The sequence below is a fragment of the Gossypium arboreum genome, chromosome 3, assembly GCF_025698485.1.
Source record: "Gossypium arboreum isolate Shixiya-1 chromosome 3, ASM2569848v2, whole genome shotgun sequence".
In the NCBI taxonomy this organism is placed as follows: domain Eukaryota; kingdom Viridiplantae; phylum Streptophyta; class Magnoliopsida; order Malvales; family Malvaceae; genus Gossypium; species Gossypium arboreum.
Window position 1 is genome coordinate 50,223,392 of NC_069072.1, and position 21,382 is coordinate 50,244,773.

The 21,382-nt window shown below is 37.9% G+C and overlaps 1 long non-coding RNA gene across 1 annotated transcript; it reads left to right on the plus strand.

The window, feature by feature from the left end:
* Window positions 1-1,824: 1,824 nt before the first annotated feature.
* On the plus strand, window positions 1,825-4,023 carry LOC128290533 (uncharacterized). Its single transcript, XR_008280400.1, has 2 exons — window positions 1,825-1,973; window positions 3,831-4,023. It is a non-coding gene; the product is annotated as an uncharacterized LOC128290533 (long non-coding RNA).
* The last annotated feature ends 17,359 nt before the right edge of the window (window positions 4,024-21,382 follow it).

The following is a 21,382-nucleotide window of genomic DNA, read 5'->3' on the forward strand; positions in this document are numbered from 1 at the left end:
CCTAAAATGACTTAATCAAATCGGTTTCCTAGAAATATCCTTGACGTTAAAGCGTGGCAATGGCGGTATGCATGTCAGGATTGGATCCAAGGAGCTTGGTACTTAGCAATCCGATGGACTCACCACCTCTTTTCCGGTTTCCTACCTGGTGCACAGCTTCCATTCATTTTAACCTTTAATGAATTAATCTTTTGAACATCAAGTACGATTTTCTGGACTTAGAATGGAAATTGTTTTTTTTACATTTTTTATGTGGGTTACCGGATCCGGCCATAACTTCTAGGCCGGGTTTGGGGTGCTACATTTAGTGGTATCAGAGCCTAGGTTGCAACAACTCGGCTGTGGAATGGGTTTCAAAAACAAAGATTTTCGATAACGAAAATTTTATAAAGAATGCGAAAAACTCGATTTTCAAAATTTAGATCTTTAGAAGGTGGCATTCAAATCTCCTACCAAGTCTGTAAGTATTCAAATTTTTCTCAATATTTTCCTGAATTATCTGTCTGCATCAAACCCTACTAGGACACTCTAGATAGGATGATACTGAAACCATAGGAAAATCTGATAAGAGATTGAAACTGTAGCTAGACTTCGATTCTGCGAAAACAAACTTTGAATTACTGTTTGATTCATAAAACATTTGTAATAAACACTGGAATATTAATTGATGCATAAAAATTCGTAATCAAGATAATACGATATGAGTACAAGAGGCCGTGGATGAACCCGAGGAAGTGCTCGAGCGAGATCTTCATCTTTGAGACATATGCCGGCGGTGGATACACCGGTACCACTGACAACAGCGGTAGAGTCTCATGACCACGGTGCTGGGGATGATGCTTTGTCACAGGCAATGCTTCGTGATCTGGAAAGGGTTGCCGGGGCAAGTACGAGCAATGGAGTTTGGGGATCTATTTCTGAACGACTTCGGGTTAACAGAGCGGAGATCTTTAAAGGCGTGTCTGGTATAGCCCCGAATGTGGCAGAATATTGGTTGGAGGCCACAGAATGGATTATGGACGACTTGGACTGCTCTGAGGAGATTGTGAGTGGGGTATCTATACTAAGTCCCTTAGGTCACTCGGTTAGGGTAGACAAACTGTATAGGAATGTACCCTTAGAAACTCAAGGCAAGGTTTTTCCTGGAGATCTGATGGAGTTACCGTTCGGAGAGTTTGACCTCATTCTGGGAATGGATTGGCTTGTTAAGCATAAGGCGACTCTGGATTGTGCTGCTAAACGAATGGTGTTAAGAACTACAAAGGATGAGGAGGTTATGGTGATAGGTGAGAGAAGGGATTATTTGTCCAATGTGGTGTCGGCATTAAGAGCCGAAAAGTGGATTCGGAAAGGTTGTGAGGCCTAATTGGTATTTGTAAGTCAGTCGGAAGAGGAGGGACTGACAGTGGATAAGGTTAGGACCGTAAAGGAGTTCCAAGATGTTTTTCCGGAGGAGCTTCCAAGATTGCCTCCGAATCGAGAAGTTGAGTTTGGAATAGACTTGTTGCCTGGAATGGCGCCTGTGTCTATCACACCGTATAGGATGGCACCGAAGGAGTTAGTAGAGTTAAATGCTCAAATCCAAGAGTTGTTGGATAGGGGCTTTATTAGGCCAAGCGTGTCTTCATGGGGAGCACCGGTGCTATTCGTGAAGAATAAGGATGGTACAATGCGGATGTGCATTGATAATAGGTTAGGTAAATGTTCCATGATAATAGGTTAGGTAAATGTTCCATGATAATGGGTTAGGTAAATGTTTCATGATAATGGGTTAGGTAAATGTTTCATGATAAGAATTTCATGTCTTTTGTATTAAAGAATTAAATGGATGAAATATGAAGTTTTATTAAAAGAAAAAGAGGTGAAAAGAACAAAGTTTTGTCCATCTTTGTTCATCATAGCTGAAGTTAGAGAAGAGAAAGGAGAGGAGAAAGCTCTTGAGTATTCGGTCATTAGGAGGAGGAAAATTGAAGGTAAGTTCTTGGTACCTTGCTTCTATTTTGAGGTTCATGAGTTCTTCTTGATTCTACCTTAACTCTTGAAGTATATTTTGATTTTAGTTGTGTTGTGAGCATTTAGTCATGAATTAAAATGAAGGAAATGGTTGTTGTTTCATGTTCTTTTGATGAAAAAATGGAAGATAGGTGAAGTTGAGCCAAACAAATGAGCATGCATGTGCCTTAGATGTTAAAGGGAAAAATCGGCTAACATGTTGTGCTTTAAAATGATGAAATGGAGATTATACTTAAGTAAAATCATAGATATGTGATGATTGATTGGTGATATACATGTTTAAATAACAAGCATGCAAGTTAGGTGTGAAAGAGTGATTTGGTAATAAATCTACTTGGGACAGCAGCAGTAACGTGACTTTGGAAAATCACCATAAATTGTGGGAGATGAGTTAGAAGCTGCATAAATTATGTAATTAAAGCTTAATGAGTCTGGTTTCAAATGGAATAAACTAGAACATATTTTGAATTCTGTACAATGAGAAATTTGATTCATAATGAAGAGTGGTCAGATTAGTCAAATAGTGAAACATGGGAAACTTTAAGAAAAATCTGGTATTGATTGGCCATACCAAAAATTCTGAAAATTTTATGGATAAAAGATATATGAGTCTATTTTCAGGGAAAATTAACGGCACTTGATTTGGAGTTTCGTAGCTCCAGTTATAAATAATTTAGTGACTATTGCTCAGGAAGACAGCTTGCACTGAAATTATGATTTTGTGGTAAACATTGACAAAAATTTGTTAGTGAGTTGCTTATTGATTTCTTATAAGCTTACTATGATCTGTAGGTGTGGTTGGCTGAACATTGTAAGGGGTTAATACGTAGTTTGTATTTGAATAGTTAGATTAACGTGTTAGTAATCCAATTGTAGGCGGTTCGTGTGTGGATCTCACAAGATATCGTCATAAACAGTGTGTAATCGACACCTCTCATAGACTAGATTGGCAAAAGCGAAAAGCGAAATGCCGAAAAGTCAAGATTTTGGGAATTTGCGAGTGTGCGAATGCTTGTAAGATAGTTGGGTTTGTATATTTGGTAATCTAAAGTAATAAACTGCAGTACGCGTGATTTCGTACATTTTGATAATTTGTGCTTAATGGGCCAAAGATCGGGTTCATGGGCCAACGGGCCCAATTCGATAAGTATGCGCGGTAAGTGTTCTGATAGTACGTAAATAGTTAGGATATGCATGAAAACGCTAAAAGTAGCTAAATTACTATAATACCCTATGTATGGAAAATTATCATTATACCCCTAGGTGTAAAATTACCGTTATACCCCTAGGGTTAATTTTGACTGAAAAGCATGACGATCTGATTCTGTATGATGTATGCCATGATTATATATCTGTTGCATGGGGACATGGGTTATATTATGGAGGAAGCGTTCTGGTGGCTATGCCACAAATATCTGATCTGGTGGCTCTGCCACAAATATCTGATCTGGTGGCTCTGCCACATAAATCTGTTCTGGTGGCCCTGCCATGATTATTTGTATCTGGTGACTTCGTCACAATATCTGGCAGCCATACTGCAAATTCTGTGGTGTGTAGCGGTTGGGTGGGTCGAGTAGTCTCCCCACATGGTGTAACGCTGGTACGGGGGTGTTATGGATGAATCTGGGTTGGGTTTCTGCATAAACATGTAATATCTGTTCTGTTCTGTTATGGGCCTATGGGCTTTATTCTGAATTCTGTTCTGGGCTAAGGCCAACTTATTCTATTTCTGTGGTTTGAGCTGATATAGGCTATGGTTGGGTTAATTTACACACTGAGTTTCCCCAAACTCACCCCTTTTATTTTCATCCACGCAGGAAATCCCCAACCATAGTGGGCTTGGAGCTGTGAGGGAATTCGTAATGGCCACCCGTTCTGAAAGTTTGATTTTCTTCTGGTGAACTGGACATCCTTTTATTTACGTTTGAAGTTTTGGGTTTTCAAATGTAATAAGGCCGCTTAATTATTTTTGATGGTTTTAATATGTATTACTAAGATAGGTATTACTTATTTTAACCGTCAAATTGGATAGCTTTAGGCACGCTTTCAAAAACAACAATTGATTTCAAAATAACACGACAACAAGCAAAGCTTCCGCAATGAAAGTATTTTCCAAAATTAATCACTTTTCCTAAAAATGACTTAATCAAATCGGTTTCCTAGAAATATCCTTGACGTTAAAGTGTGGCAATGGCGGTATGCATGTCTAGGATTGGATCCGAAGGAAGCTTGGTACTTAAGCAGTCCGATGGACTCACCACCTCTTTTCCGGTTTCCTACCTGGTGCACAGCTTCCATTCACTTTAACCTTTAATGAATTAATCTTTTGAACATCAAGCACGATTTTTTGGACTTAAAATGGAATTTTTTTTTTACGTTTTTGATGTGGCATGCCGGATCCGGCCATAACTTCTAGGCCGGGTTTGGGGTGCTACAGTAAATGATCTTACGATATGGTTATGGTTTGGTAAGAAAAGGGTTTGTAAATGGTTAGCCATTAGAATGGCCAATCTAAATCATATTTGATGTTATGTATATTTAAAATGCTATTTAGTCCATAAAAATCTATAGTAAAGTAAAATTTGCTATAAAATAGAATATTGCCACAGCAATGATGTGAGTTTGAAAAATCACTAAAAATAGTAGAAAAAGAATTAAGTGATGAATAAGCTATGGAGTGTAAGCTTGATGAGTCTATTTTCATATGGATGAAAAGAAATAGGTAAATGAGTTATATTTTATAAGATATTTAGCTTTTTTTGAAATAGGGCCAGAGCGATTTCTGAATCCCTCTGTTCTGACTTTGGAAATTCACAAAAAATGGTAAAAAAAATTAGAAGTCATTCTTTATATTTAAAGATTCCTTATTGAGTCTAGTTTTAATAGAAACAAATAACATAGTCTTTTGAGTTCTGTAAAAATAGAAAAATGGTTTGTAGTGAATAGGGGTCAAAGCAGTCGAATGCTGAAACAGGGTAAATTTTAACTAATAAACTGTACTAATTGGCCCAACCAAAAATTTTAGAAAAAATTTAGTAGTTAGATATATGAGTCTAGTTTTAGGGAAAATTTACGGATCTTAATTTCAAGTTTCAAAACTCGAGATATGAATTTTTTAAGCTACTGTGTCGCAGATTGACAGTTTATTGCGAAAGTTGGAATAAATGATTTAAAATTCTTTAAGTGATAAATTAAGTTTAGTAACACCTCAAGCTCGACTCTGGTGATGGTCTTGGGCGTGAGGGCATTACAGTGTGTCCCCTGCAACTTTAAAATTTTAAAATAGAATGTTTATGTATTTTCACACAAGTAGGGACACAGGTGTGTGTCTCAGCCGTATGTGACACAAGGCCTAGTACACAGGTGTGTGACTTGGTCGTGTGACCCTTGCACCTTAATATTGCACATTAGTATGCTCACACGGCCTAGCACATGGGCGTATGGCTTGGCCGTGTGACTCAAGTCAGTAAGCACCTAAATTTAGACACGAGCTGGGACACGACCGTGTGCCCCTATTTTGAATGTTCATACAGCCTGAGACACGGGCATGTATCTTGACCGTGTAAGCCACACAACCTGGTCACACGGGCATGTTTCCCTTATTTTTTTTGAAAAATTTTAATGTTTTCAGAAAAATTTTCTGAGTACTCGGTTTAGTCCTGATTTTTTTTCTAACATATATTTTAGGCCTCAAGAGCTCATATAAAGGACGATATGATTGATTTATGACATGTATGTTAAATAATATGTAATGTGTAACACCCCGTACCTGAGACCGTCGCCGGAGTCGGACACGAGGGGTTAACGGGCTTAATCCACTTACTTGCATAGTTCATTTTAAAATTTTCCAGACAGCTGGCTAACTGTGTCACTGTCACCTTAAAAATAATATCTTGAGTTCCACAACTCGAAAATCAGTTTCGTGATTTTTCCCTGAAACTAGACTCATATACGAATCTACAAATTTTTTTCTAGAATTTTTGGTCAGGCAAATTAGTACAGTTTATTAGTTAAAGTCCCCCATGTTACAGGGATCGACTACACTGACCTTTGCGCATTACGACTTGGATATCTCCCTGTACAGGGCTTCAATACTGATGCTGTTTGTTTCTACAGAAACTAGACTCAAAATGGAAACTTTAAATATATGGCATGACTTAAAATTATCTCTGGTCAATTTATAATGAATTTCCAAAGTTGGAACAGGGACTCCAGAAGCCATTCTGGCCCTGTCTCACAAAAACTTAAATATCTCTTAACATACTATTCATATGATTGTTTTGTTACTTTCCTATGAAAATACACTCGTCAAGGTTCGTTTACATAATTTATTCACTATTTAATTCCATTCCTACTATTTTTAGTGATTTTTCACATCCACATCACTGCAGCTGTCAGCATCTGTCTTTAAGGTAGGCTTTACCTATTTCATAGTTTCCATGATTCAACTAGCCCTTTAACATAAATAGCACAAAATATGATCATGATTAACCATCCCAATGGCTAATCGTTTCCAAACATTTCCATACCTCTTAATGAACAACATACAATGATTATAATTCCATGCCCAAAGTATACTTAAGCCATTTTCGCATGGCTATCCAAATTTACACAAAACCGAAAGGTACATGACCTACAACAAAAAGGTAGTCCTATACATGCCATTTCAAAGTCCAACCAAAAATATACCGAAAGGAGCTTTGATAGTGTGGGCGACTTCGACTTCAAAATCCCGAGTCCGATAGCTGAAGAACCAAAATCTATAAAACAGAGAATCAAAGAAATGGAGTAAGCATTTAATGCTTAGTAAGTTGAGTTATGAATTTAGACACAACCAAAGTATAGCATTCATGTAGCTAAACAGATAATTTCATATGCACAAATTCTCAATATCATACTTACTTCACATTACCAACCCTTATATTCATACACAAAGATCAACTTAGCCAAAGGCCGGTAGCTCATTTATCAACTGAGCGAATACTTATTTGTAAGGGCTCAACTAATTCAAAGCACATATGAAACATACCTCATTGTTGGGATTTCACAGCGTATTAACTGAAATTTATACAGCAAGATCATTCATTTCGAATCACGTACCTTCGAGTTTAACCGGATATAGCTACTGTTCAAATGCCTTCGGACATAGCCCGTTATAGCAACTCGCACAATTGCCTTTGGGACCTAACCGGATTTAGTAACTCGCACCCATGCCTTCGGCTTAGCCCGGATTAGTAACTCGCACAAAGGCCTTGGATCTTAGTCCGGATATAGTCACTTAGCACAAAAGCCTTCGGACTTAGCCCGATATCATTCAATAACCAAGCACATATATCAATAAATCATGACACATCCGTATTTCATTTTCATTACCAAAGTTCAAACACAAGACACCTATCACATTTACAAATTTCAGCTCAATAGCCACATACAAAGAGCATGATTTTGATTTACTTAAGACATAATCTAATCGAATCATAACCTAAGTTCCATTACTCGAAAACTTACCTCGGATGTTGTCGAACGATTTCGATGGCTATTCGACCACTTTTTCCTTCCCTTTATCGGATTTAGTTCCCCTTTGCTCTTGAGCTTAAATTGACAAATAAATTGATTTAATCATTTGAGTATCAAAAAGAGGAACTCAAGGTGCTTAGCCCATATATATTCATTAGACATTAAAGTCACATAAGTACGAAATCATGAATCTAACTCAACACAATAGTCCACACTCTCTTTTAGCCGATTATCTAAGCCAATATAAGGCATCAATATGCTTGCCTCTAACCGAATACATGCACACCAATCCACCTCATGTGGCCGAATATGCATGTCTATGTTGAGGCCAATTATATACTTAATACCACACATAAATGGCATACATTTTACTAACTAATGCATTACATATTGTAACTCAATATGCATCAATCATTTACTTAATAACCGAAACATCATCATATGTAAATATATACCTTGAGATAGTATATATGTCATACCAATACATCATGTGCAAACATATATATATATGTGCAAGAGCCGAATCACAAGTTGATCATAACCAAATATAAACATATATCCAAAACACAAATCTTACCTATCATGCAATAAGCATAAACCATGCTTATGGATATACCATGGCCGATACTTCCAACAACATCAAATAAAGATATACTTCATGGATCTAGGGTAGACCCAAGAAAGGAACTCATAATCATCAAGATGTAAACAAACTACCATTGTTCATCTAGATTTAGCATGAAACACAACCATCACCCTTATTAATCTCCATAGCCGAAAACCTTACTTATTCCAAAATTACAATTTCAACATGGGTTACCAACAATAACTTGATATCTCACTCAAAATCAACTAGGATTTCAAGAACTAGTATCAACTTCCTTACCTTAATATCGACCTAAGATGACCGATTGCTTCACTCCTTTCTTCCTCCTCTCAAATCGCCAAGAAGAACCAAAGAACACAACTTGTTTTCTTTCTTCCTTAGAATTTTCAGCCAAAAGAAGTGAAAATGATGGACACCTTTTTTTTTTCTTCTTTCCTCAACTCACGGCAATGGGGGAACACTCACACCATTCTTTTTTTTTTCCATTTCTTTATTACCCATACTCCTTATTTTATTCTTCCTAACATACACCATTGTCACAACATGTTTTATGACATGTTTTGCCCATCACCCTTTGTCATGGCCGGCCACTAGCAAATAAAAAGGGGAAATTTGACATGCAAGCGCACCCCTTTGATTACATGCACTAATAGAACCTTATAGATTTACCTATTACATTTCAAAAGTGTCACACATAAGTCCTATCGACTAATTTCACATGCAATTTACTAAATCGAAGCTTAAAACTTTCACACATTCATAATCACATATTTTAGACAATAGATATCATATTCAAATAATTTGGTGACTCGGTTTAGCAGTCCCAAAACCGCTTTTCGACTAGGGTCACTTTAGGGCTGTCACAACTCTCCCCCACTTAAGAAATTTTCGTCCCCGAAAATCTTACCGGTAAACAGGTTTTGGTATCATTCTTTCCTAGAGTTCTCGGTTTCCCAAGTAGCTTCTTGGATTCCGTGTTTGAGCCATAACACTTTTACCAACGGAACCCTTTTGTTTCGTAACTCTTTCACTTCACGAGCTAGGATACGAATCAGTTCCTCTTCATAACTCAAGTCAGATTGAATTTCAACTTCTGATGGATTAATTACGTGTGACGGATCGGATCTATAACGTCGAAGCATCGAAACATGAAAGACGTCGTGAATCTTTTCAAGTTCAGGGGGCAAAATCAATCTATACAGAACTGAACCAACTCGTTCGGAGATTTCGTACGGCCCAATGAATCTTGGGCTCAACTTGCCCTTACGGCCAAATCTGAGTATCTTTTTCCAAGGCGAAACTTTAAGAAACACTTTATCTCCCACCTGTTATTCAATGTCTTTTCGTTTCAAATTCGCATACGATTTCTGACGATCTATGGCTGCCTTCAGACTTTCACGGATTATTCTGACTTTCTGTTCAGCATCTTTAATCAAATCCACTCCGAAAATTTTACTTTCATCGAGCTCGGTCCAAAACAATGGCGTACGGCATTTTCGACCATACAAAGCCTCGTAAGGTGCCATCTTAATACTTGACTGAAAACTATTGTTGTAAGCCAATTCAATCAAAGGTAAATACCGTTTCCATGAACCACTAAACTCGAGGATGCAACATCTCAGCATATCCTCAAGTATTTGAATTATCCGCTCGGATTGACCATCGGTTTGTGGATGAAAAGCGGTGCTAAAATGCAGCTTGGTACCCAAAGCTTCTTGCAATTTCTTCCAAAATTGTGAGGTGAATCTCGGATCTCTATCCTACACGATAGAAATAGGTACCCCGTGTAATCTCACAATCTGAGAAACATACAATTCAGCTAATTTATCCATTGAAAAATCCGTGCGTACGGGGATAAAGCGAGCCGACTTAGTCCATCTATCAACAACGACCCAAATCGCATCTTTCTTACTTGCCGACACTGGCAACCTAGATACAAAATCCATCGTTACTTGATCCTATTTCCATTCAGGTATCATGATCGGTTGGAGTAAACCCGTAGGCACTTGATGTTTCGCCTTCACTTGCTGACATATTAAACACTTCGAAACAAAATTGGAAATGTCTCGTTTCATACCATGCCACCAAAACTGACGTCTTAGGTCGTGGTACATTTTCGTACTCCACAGGTGAATTGACATTCGGCTACAATGAGCTTCGCTCGTAATCATCGAAATGAGTTCGAATTTCTTGGAACACACAACCGATTTACGTACCTCAAACAATCGTCATCATCAATTTGAAACTCCGATTCCACATTCGGAACACATTCAGCCCTTTTTGTAACCAACTCATTGTCGACTTTCTGAGCTTCACGAATTTGATGAATTAATAATGGTTTGGCCTTTAATTCGGCTACTAACACATTGTCATGTAGAATGATAAGTGTAAATTCATCGTCAGAAGCAAACAAAGATTTTCGCTTAAGGCGTCCGCAACCATATTAGCCTTTCCCGGGTGATAATCAATGACCAGCTCATAATCTTTCAACAACTCAAGCCAACACCTTTGTCGCAGATTCAAGTCTCTTTGAGTCATCAAATATTTGAGACTTTTGTGATCCGAAAATACATGGCACTTCTCACCAAATAAGTAATGTGGCCATATTTTCAAGGCGAATACGATGGCAGCTAATTCGAGATCATGGGTCGGATAATTTTTCTCATGTGGCTTTAATTGTCTCAACGCATAGGCCACAACTCGACCTTCTTGCATCAATACGCAACCTAACCCAAGTAAGGAGGCGTCACTATAGATGACAAACTCTTTGCCCGATTCGGCCGCACTAAAATTGAGCTTCCACAAATAAGTTTTCAGTTGATCAAAACTTTTCGACATTTTTCCGTCCATTCGAACTTAACATCTTTTGAAGTAGCTTCACATGGGCATGGCTATCATCGAGAAACCTTTACAAACCGTCGGTAATGTAAGCAAGTCCCAAAAAGCTCGAACCTCAAGAATATTTCTGAGGCTTCCAGTTAAGTATGGCTGAAATTTTGTTCGGTCAACTCGAATACCGATCGCGGATACCACGTGACCCAAGAGGCTAACCTCTCTTAACCGTAACTCACACTTCATCGAACTTAGCATATAACCGCTTATCCCGTAAATTTTGCAACACTAATCTCGTGTGCTCAAAGATGTTCGGTCTCGTCTCTTGAATAGACCAAGATGTCGTCAATGAACACAACTACGAACCGGTCCAAATATTGTCTCGAGATCCGATTCATCAAATCCATAAATACCGTAGGGCATTAGTGAGCCCAAACGGCATTACTAAGAACTCGTAGTGGCCGTATCTCGCTCGAAGCGCTTTTGGGTATATCCGAATCTCGAATTCATGAATCGTAATACCCGGATCTCAAATCTATCTTTGAAAACACCGAGGCTCCCTTTAGTTGATCAAACAAATCATCAATACGCTGTAACGGATATTTATTCTTTATCGTCACTTTATTCAGCTGACAATAGTCAATGCACATCCTCATGGTTCCGTCCTTCTTTTCACAAACAATACTTGGTGCACCCCAAGGTGAGAAACTTGGTCGAGCGAAACCTCTATCCGTCAACTCTTGCAATCGAGCTTTCAATTCTTTTAACTCGGTTGGTGCCATACGATCACGAGCTATCGAAATTGGCGTAGTCCTGTACAAGCTCAATACCAAACTCTACTTCCGAACAGTGGTAAACCCGGTAATTTTTCGGAAAACATCCGGTATTCACAAACCACCGTTACAGATTCGGGTTTCTTTTCCAATTCCTTGTCATCAAGTACATACGCAAGGTATGCTTCGCACCCCTTTCTTACATATTTCTGGGCCAACATTGTTGATATTACAGCTGGCAACCCCTTTAAGTTTGTAGACTCAACCCGGATTATCTCGTTATTTGCGCATCTCAAATCAATAGTCTTGCTTTTGCAATTCACAACCGCATCATGCATGGTCAACCAATCTAAACCGAGGATAACATCAAATTCATCAAACGGCAACAAAGATCAAGTCCGCCGGAAAACAGGAACCTCGAATTACTAGGGGACATTTCTTACACACTTTGTTGACAAGCACGTAATGACCCAAGGATTTGACACCGAATTACGAACTCAAGAGACTCAATAGGTAAAGTCTTCTTGGATGCTAAGGTTTCGCATATATAAGAATGAGTAGAACCAGGTCAATCAAAGCAATCACATTAGTATCAAAGAGAGTAAAAGTACCAGTAATAACATCCGGCGAGGAAGCATCCTCGCGTGCGCGATAGCATAAGCTCTAGCAGAGCACGAGCCTCGAGATCTGGTCGTAGCATCTCTAGATCCTCTCGACCACCACTAGTATTGCCCAGTATTTCTAGATGGTCTACCTCGAGCGATGGTAGCACCCGGTTTCCCACCCCGATTTTCGCTCTGCTCGCACAATCTCGGGCAATCTTTGATAAAGTGGTCTGCGACCCGACTTGTAACAGGCGGTCATGGAACCTACAACTCCCGAATGCCATTTACCACAATATCGCATTCCGCTCATCTCGACGGTCATTTCCAACATCAGCGATCGGAGTGACTCGTGGGCTCACAGGGGTCGATCGCGATCTCGTCTAGAAAAGCCCAAGTATCCTAGACCGCCCAAGCCATCTCTAAATTTCTTCGATGATCGTGGGAAGGGCTTCCCAAGACCTCTTACTGAAACTCCCTTGCTCCCACCTCACTTTTCTTTTCTCCATATCGAGCTCCTCGGCCTTGCAAGCTCGCTCAACAAGTACCACAAATTCTCGGATTTCCAAGATGCCAACATACGCCTTTATATCATCATTTAGTCCATCCTCGAAACGCTTACACATTACGGCTTCGAGGAAATGCATTCTCGCATGTCTTGGCTAAGCCTCACAAATTTTCGTTCATAGTCGGTAACCGACATGGAACCTTGTTTGAGTTCAAGAAATTCCTTCCGTTTTTGATCCATAAATCTCTGACTGATATACTTTTTCCAAAACTCGGTTTGGAAAAATTCCCAAGTTACTTGCTCTTTGGGCACCACAGAAGTCAATGTATTCCACCAATAGTAGGCAGAATCACGCAGCAAGGAGATAGTACACTTTAGGCACTCATCGGGTGTGCAAGATAGCTCATCGAGTACCCGGATAGTGTTGTCCAACCAAAATTCAGCTTGCTCGGCATCATCGCTGTCCGTAGCTTTAAATTCAGTAGCCCCGTGTTTTCGGATTCTGTCAACTGGGGGCTTATTCGACCTTATTTGGTTAGTTACCGGAGGTATTGTAGGTGCGGGTGTGGTATTTGACGGGAATGGAGGTTGTGGAACAGCCGTATTAGTTCGAATTTATTGGTTGAACCAATCATTCATCACGCTATAGAAAGCTTGTCTAGCTTCATCATTCGGATTACTAGCATTAGGTTGAGAGTCCGCCGGCGTTGTCCCTTGTGCGGGAGCAGGTGCTACACTCTCAAGATCATCAGCTACCGCTCGGTCGGGATCGGGATCCATTACTATAAATAAACACATTCACAATGTCAGAATCACCACACTATCAAATAATCACATAAAATGGCATGTATAGCTAGACCCAAACGCATTACGGTAGTCTTAGAATCGACTAAACCATAGCTATGATACCAATAAAACTGTAACACCCCGTACCCGAGACCGTCGCCGGAGTCGGACACGAGGGGTTAACGGGCTTAATCCACTTACTTGCACAGTTCATTTTAAAAATTTCCAGACAGCCGGCTAACTGTGTCACTGTCACCTTAAAAATCATATCTTGAGTTCCACAACTCGAAAATCAGTTTCATGATTTTTCCCTGAAACTAGACTCATGTACGAATCTACAACTGTTTTTCTAGAATTTTTGGTCAGGCCAATTAGTATAGTATATTAGTTAAAATCCCCCATGTTACAGGGATCGACTACACTGACCTTTGTGCAGTACGACTTGGATATCTCCCTGTACAGGGCTTCAATACTGATGCCGTTTATTTCTACAGAAACTAGACTCATAAAGGAATCTGTACATATATGGAATGACATCTAATTAACTCTGGTTAATTTATAATGAATTTCTAAAGTCGGAATAGGGACTCCAGAAGCCGTTCTGGCCCTATCTCACGAAAACTTAAATATTTCTTAACATAATGTTCATATGATCATTTCGTTACTTTCCTATGAAAATAGACTCGTCAAGGTTCGTTTACATAATTTATTCACTATTTAATTCCATTCATACTATTTTTAGTAATTTTTCAAATCCATGTCACTGCAGCTGTCAGCATCTATCTTTAAGGTAGGCTTTACCTATTTCATAGTTTCCATGATTCAACTAGCCCTTTAACATAAATAGCACAAAATATGATCATGATTAACCATCCCAATGGCTAATCGTTTCCAAACATTTCCATACCTCTTAATGAACAACATACAATGATTATAATACCATGCCCAAAGTATACTTAAGCCATTTTCGCATGGCTATCCAAATTTACACAAAACCGAAAGGTACATGACCTACAACAAAAGGGTAGTCCTATACATGCCATTTCAAAGTCCAACCAAAAATATACCGAAAGGAGCTTTGATAGTGTGGGCGACTTCGACTTCAAAATCCCGAGTCTGATAGCTGAAGAACCAAAATCTATAAAACAGAGAATCAAAGAAACGGAGTAAGCATTTAATGCTTAGTAAGTTGAGTTATGAATTAAGACACAACCAAAGTATAGCATTCATGTAGCTAAACAGATAATTTCATATGCACAAATTCTCAATATCATACTTACTTCACATTACCAACCCTTATATTCATACACAAAGATCAACTTAGCCAAAGGCCGGTAGCTCATTTATCAACTGAGCGAATACTTATTTGTAAGGGCTCAACTAATTCAAAGCACATATGAAACATACCTCATTGTTGGGATTTCACAAGCGTATTAACTGAAATTTTTGCCGCAAGATCATTCATTTCCGAATCACGTACCTTCGGAGTTTAACCGGATATAGCTACTCGTTCAAATGCCTTCGGGACATAGCCCGGTTATAGCAACTCGCACAAATGCCTTCGGGACATAGCCCGGTTATAGCAACTCGCACAAATGCCTTCGGGACCTAACCCGGATTTAGTAACTCGCACCCATGCCTTCGGGCTTAGCCCGGGATTAGTAACTCGCACAAAGGCCTTCGGATCTTAGTCCGGATATAGTCACTTAGCACAAAAGCCTTCGGGACTTAGCCCAGATATCATTTGAATAACCAAGCACATATATCAATAAATCATGACACATCCGTATTTCATTTTCATTACCAAAGCTCAAACACAAGACACCTATCACATTTACAAATTTCAGCTCAATAGCCACATACAAAGAGCATGATTTTGATTTACTTAAGACATAATCTAATCGAATCATAACCTAAGTTCCATTACTCGAAAACTTACCTCGGATGTTGTCGAACGATTTCGATGGCTATTCGACCACTTTTTCCTTCCCTTTATCGGATTTAGTTCCCCTTTGCTCTTGAGCTTAAATTGACAAATAAATTGATTTAATCATTTGAGTATCAAAAAGAGGAACTCAAGGTGCTTAGCCCATATATATTCATTAGACATTAAAGTCACATAAGTACGAAATCATGAATCTAACTCAACACAATAGTCCACACTCTCTTTTAGCCGATTATCTAAGCCAAGATAAGGCATCAATATGCTTGCCTCTAACCGAATACATGCACACCAATCCACCTCATGTGGCCGAATATGCATGTCTATGTTGAGGCCAATTATATACTTAATACCACACATAAATGGCATACATTTTACTAACTAATGCATTACATATTGTAACTCAATATGCATCAATCATTTACTTCATAACCGAAACATCATCATATGTAAATATATACCTTGAGATAGTATATATGTCATACCAATACATCATGTGCAAACATATATATATATGTGCAAGAGCCGAATCACAAGTTGATCATAACCAAATATAAACATATATCCAAAACATAAATCTTACCTATCATGCAATAAGCATAAACCATGCTTATTGATATACCATGGCCGATACTTCCAACAACACCAAATAAAGATATACTCCTGGATCTAGGGTAGACCTAAGAAAGGAACTCATAATCATCAAGATATAAACAAACTACCATTGTTCATCTAAATTTAGCATGAAACACAACCATCACCCTTATTAATCTCCATAGCCGAAAACCTTACTTATTCCAAAATTACAATTTCAACATGGGTTACCAACAATAACTTGATATCTCACTCAAAATCAACTAGGATTTCAAGAACTAATATCAACTTCCTTACCTTAATATCGACCTAAGATGACCGATTGCTTCACTCCTTTCTTCCTCCTCTGAAATCGGCCAAGAAGAACCAAAGAACACAACTTGTTTTCTTTCTTCCTTAGAATTTTCAGCCAAAAGAAGTGAAAAATGATGGACACCTTTTTTTTTTCTTCTTTCCCTCAACTCACGGCAATGGGTGGGGAACACTCACACCATTCTTTTTTTTTTTCCATTTCTTTATTACCCATACTCCTTATTTTATTCTTCCTAACATACACCATTGTCACAACATGTTTTATGACATGTTTTGCCCATCACCCTTTGTCATGGCCGGCCACTAGAAAATAAAAAGGGGAAAATTGACATGCAAGTCCACCCCTTTGATTACATGCACTAATAGATCCTTATAGATTTACCTATTACATTTCAAAAGTGTCACACATAAGTCCTATCGACTAATTTCACATGCAATTTACTAAATCGAAGCTTAAAACTTTCACACATTCATAATCACATATTTTAGACAATAGATATCATATTCAAATAATTTGGTGACTCGGTTTAGCGGTCCCGAAATCGCTTTCCGACTAGGGTCACTTTAGGGCTGTCACATAATGTCTATTTTTTATCTGAAAAGTCTAGTAATGTTTTGTAACCCTATTCTGGCTACAGATAAGGGTTAGGGGTGTTTCATTTATTGGTATTAGAGCTTTGCAGGTTTAGCTGATTCTCGAACTAAATCGAGCTCTAAATTTATTCTAGAGGTACATGCTATAATTGAATTAAATTGAGTTGAGATTTGGATGTTGATACATATATTTGTTTTTTTTTATAGTTAAAAAATGTCGGATGATTATAATGATGATGTTGATCAAGAAAGGTATATCGGATATGATGTTTCCAATGAATTAGATGAAATCGAATCGACAACACCAAATGTTAACCCAGTTAGTACTCAACAACCTAATGTTGAACAAGGTAATACTGGGGAAAGGGATGATTCACAATTACTTAGAGCTATTGTTGATGCTCTTCAGCGAGTGGCAGGAATTACATTTGCTATGACATCTACCCTTACTGTTCATCGTGCTCCAATTAAAGAACTGCGTGAATATAGTGCAACTAAATTTTTGGGTTTGAAAGGAGTTGATCCTTCTACAACTAAAATTTGGATTGAATCCATTAAAAGAATTTTGCAACAACTTGAATGTAATCCATGAGAAAGTTTATTAGGTGTTGTTTCTCTACTGTAAGGAGAAGCATATACTTAGTGGCAGTCAGTGACATGTCATCTATTCACAGATCAGGTAAATTGGGAATTCTTTCAAAAGGAATTTCAAAAGAAATTTGTGGGTGAATTGTATATTGAAGACAAAATACAAGAGTTTTTTATGCTAAAACAGGGTGAAATGTCTGTGGTTGATTATGAGCGAGAATTTTCGAGACTTAGTAGGTATGCTGTTGACTTTGTACTAACTAAAGTTGATAGTTGCAAGCGATTTCTACGTGGTTTACGCGATGAGTTACGAGTACAGTTGGTATCACACAAAATTATTGAGTTTGCAGATTTAGTTGAAAGGGCAAGAATGGTAGAACAAGTTTTGGATTTTGATAAAAAGACTGAGAATACCCGTACTGTTGGAAAGTGTCCTGGAGCTACTAGTTCAAATCCACAACAGAAGAGATCAAAAGAATTCTGTGGTAGTTAGAGATCAAATTTAAAATCAGACAGAACTGATAGAAATCGTGATACACAACAGAAAGTGTTTACAGGTAGTGTACGAGGTCCATCTCGGGATTCTAAAATTCTGAATTGTGAACATTGCGGGAAAAAGCATCATAGTGAATGCTAGAAATTAACTCGAGGCTATTTTCGCTGTGGATCTATAGAACATTTTATTAGAGATTGTCCTAAGAATGAAAATGCTACACCTGTTACTTCTCAGAGATCTATGCTTGCTTCTAAAGGTCGCGAGTCAAGTTGAAGTGGTTCATTTTCTAGAGATGATGGTAGAAAGGGAAATGATGTTGTTACCCAACAATCAGAGGCCAGAAGGCCAGCTCGAGCTTATGCTATGCGGACTCGTAAGGATAGTGATACAAATGATGTTGTGACAGGTATATTTTTATTACATTCAAAACCTGTTTATGCTTTAATAGATCCAAGATCTTCACATTCATATGTTAATACTAAATTTGTTGAGTCGGGAAGTTTAAAATCTGAGGCATCTAGAGTATCGATAGTGGTGTCTAGTCCACTAGGGCAATCTGTGTTTGTGGATCAGGTGTGTAAGAGATGTCTGTTAATGATACAAAATATAACCTTCCCTGTTGATTTATTGATAATGTCATTTGGTGATTTTGATGTGATTTTGGGAATAGATTAGCTTACGAAACACGAGGTAATTTTGGATTGCAGCAAAAAGAAGTTTGTTATTCAAAGTGAAAACAGTGATAAAATTGAGGTGAATGGTATTCAAATAAATGGTTCAACTCGTATCATTTCAGCAATTTGAGCCAAAAACTTCTTCATCAAGGTTGTGAAGCTTTTCTAGCTTATGTTATCAATTTGGATTCTATTGAAAGTCAGGGTAGTAAGATTCGAACTGTGTGTGAATTTCCTGATGTGTTTCTTAAGGAATTACCAGGATTACCATCAGATCGGGAGGTTGAATTTGCAATTGAAGTATTTCCTGGCACGGCTCCGGTGTCAATACCCCCTTATCGTATCTCACCTACAGAGTTGAAAGAATTAAAAGTACAATTGCAAGACTTACTAGATCTTGGTTTTATACGTCCTACTATATTGCCTTGGGGAGTTCCAGTGCTTTTTTGTCAAAAAGAAATATGGTTCAATGCAGCTTTGTATTGATTACCGACAATTGAATAAGTTGACAATTAAGAATCGATATCTATTACCTCATATTGATGACTTATTTGATAAACTAAAAAGATCTTTTGCCTTTTCAAATATTGATTTGAGATCGGGTTACTATCAGTTGAAAGTAAAATAAAGTGATGTGCCAAAGATGGCATTTTGTACACGGTATGGTCATTATGAATTTTTAGTCATGCCTTTTGGATTGACTAATGCTCCGGCAGTATATATGGATCCCATGAATCATATTTTCCAACCGTATCTGGACCAATTTGTGGTAGTTTTTGTAACACCCCTGACCTGTATCCGTTGTCGAAAATAAGGTTACAAAGATTTACCAACATATTATTGTAGAAATCTTGCTCGGATCGACTTGAATACCTGATGCTGACACAATGTGCCCCAAAAAACCAACCTCGCGCAACCAGAATTCACATTTACTGAACTTTGCATATAACTGCTTATTATGCAGAGTCTGCAATACAATTTTCAAATGCTTGGCATGCTCAATTTCATCTCTCGAATAAATCGAAATATCATCTATGAACACAACAAAAAATCGATGTAGGTACGGTCTGAAAATCTGGTTCATCAAGTGCATTCGTTAGTCCAAAAGGCATAACCAAAAATTCATAGTGACCATACCTCGTTCTAAATGTGGTCTTTGGCACATCAGAATCCTTAACTCGCAACTAGTAATAGCCCAATCTCAAATCTATCTTTGAAAACACTATAGCCCCTTTCAATTGATCAAACAAATCATCAATTCGCAGTAAAGGATATTTGTTCTTGATCGTCACTTTATTAAGACATCGATATTCTATACACATTCTCATCGTGCCATCTTTCTTTTTCAAAAATAACATAGGACCAACCCAGGGCAAGAAACTCAATCTTGCAAAACCTCTACCAGGTAATTCTTGCAACGGAGCTTTTAATTCTTTTAATTCTATAGATGCCATTCTATACGGAGCTATCGGTATCGGTGTTATACCCGGCATTAACTCAATGCCAAATTCAAGCTCTCGGATCGGTGGTAAACTCGGTAACTCTTTAGTAAACACATCTGGATACTCACACACAACTGGCACTGATTCAATCTTCTTTTCAGTCACTTTCGTATCAGGCACATAAGCAAAATAAGATTCACAACCCTTTCCCACATATTTCTGAGCTAAAATCGATGAAATCACTACTGGCAAGCTATTCAGATCATCTGTCTCAATCCAGATAATCTCATTATCTTGACATGTCAAATCAATCGTCTTTCATTTGCAATTCACAACAGCATCATGCAATGTTAACCAATCTATACCCAGGATTATATCTGTGACAACCCGAATTAGGGCCTAATCGGAATAGTGGTTTCGTGACCACAAATCTGAGATAGAAATAATTATTTTATAATTATTTTGGGGTTTATGATATGATTTCATGATTTCATGAAAATTTCGTGATGAAATTCTGTGCATTTCGCGCTTAAGTTGAGATTAGGGACTAAATCGAATAAATTGTAAAACTCGTGTTTTAGAAGTTTTTAGTACGAAATTGCTTTGGGATATTAACTAGGAGGTCTTAAATAGCAATTTGACCCATTCTTAAGTTATGGACAAAAGTTGGACATGGAGGGAATTTTTTTGAAAGTTTAGTAGTTAGGGCATTTTGGTCATTTGTATATTAAATGAAACAAAATGGGAAAAATAACACAAAATTGGTTATCATCTTCATTAGTTGCTGCCGAAAATTGCTCTCCTCCATAGCTAGGGTTTCTTCAAATTTCAAACTTCATAGTAAGTGAATTCAACTCCCGTTTTTAATGTTCTTCACATTTTTGAAATCCTCGTAGGTCGGTTTACTTATTTCTACCATTAGTTCGAGTTAGGGTTTATGTTTAAAAATTTACCCATGAATGATAGGCATGTATTTTGTTGTTTCATGGTAGAATACGAATGTTTGAAGTTAGGGGAACGATCTTTTCTAAGCTATTTTTAACGAAAACGAGCAAAACGGCATAATCGATAAAAATACCTATTGTTCATAACTATGTGTTAG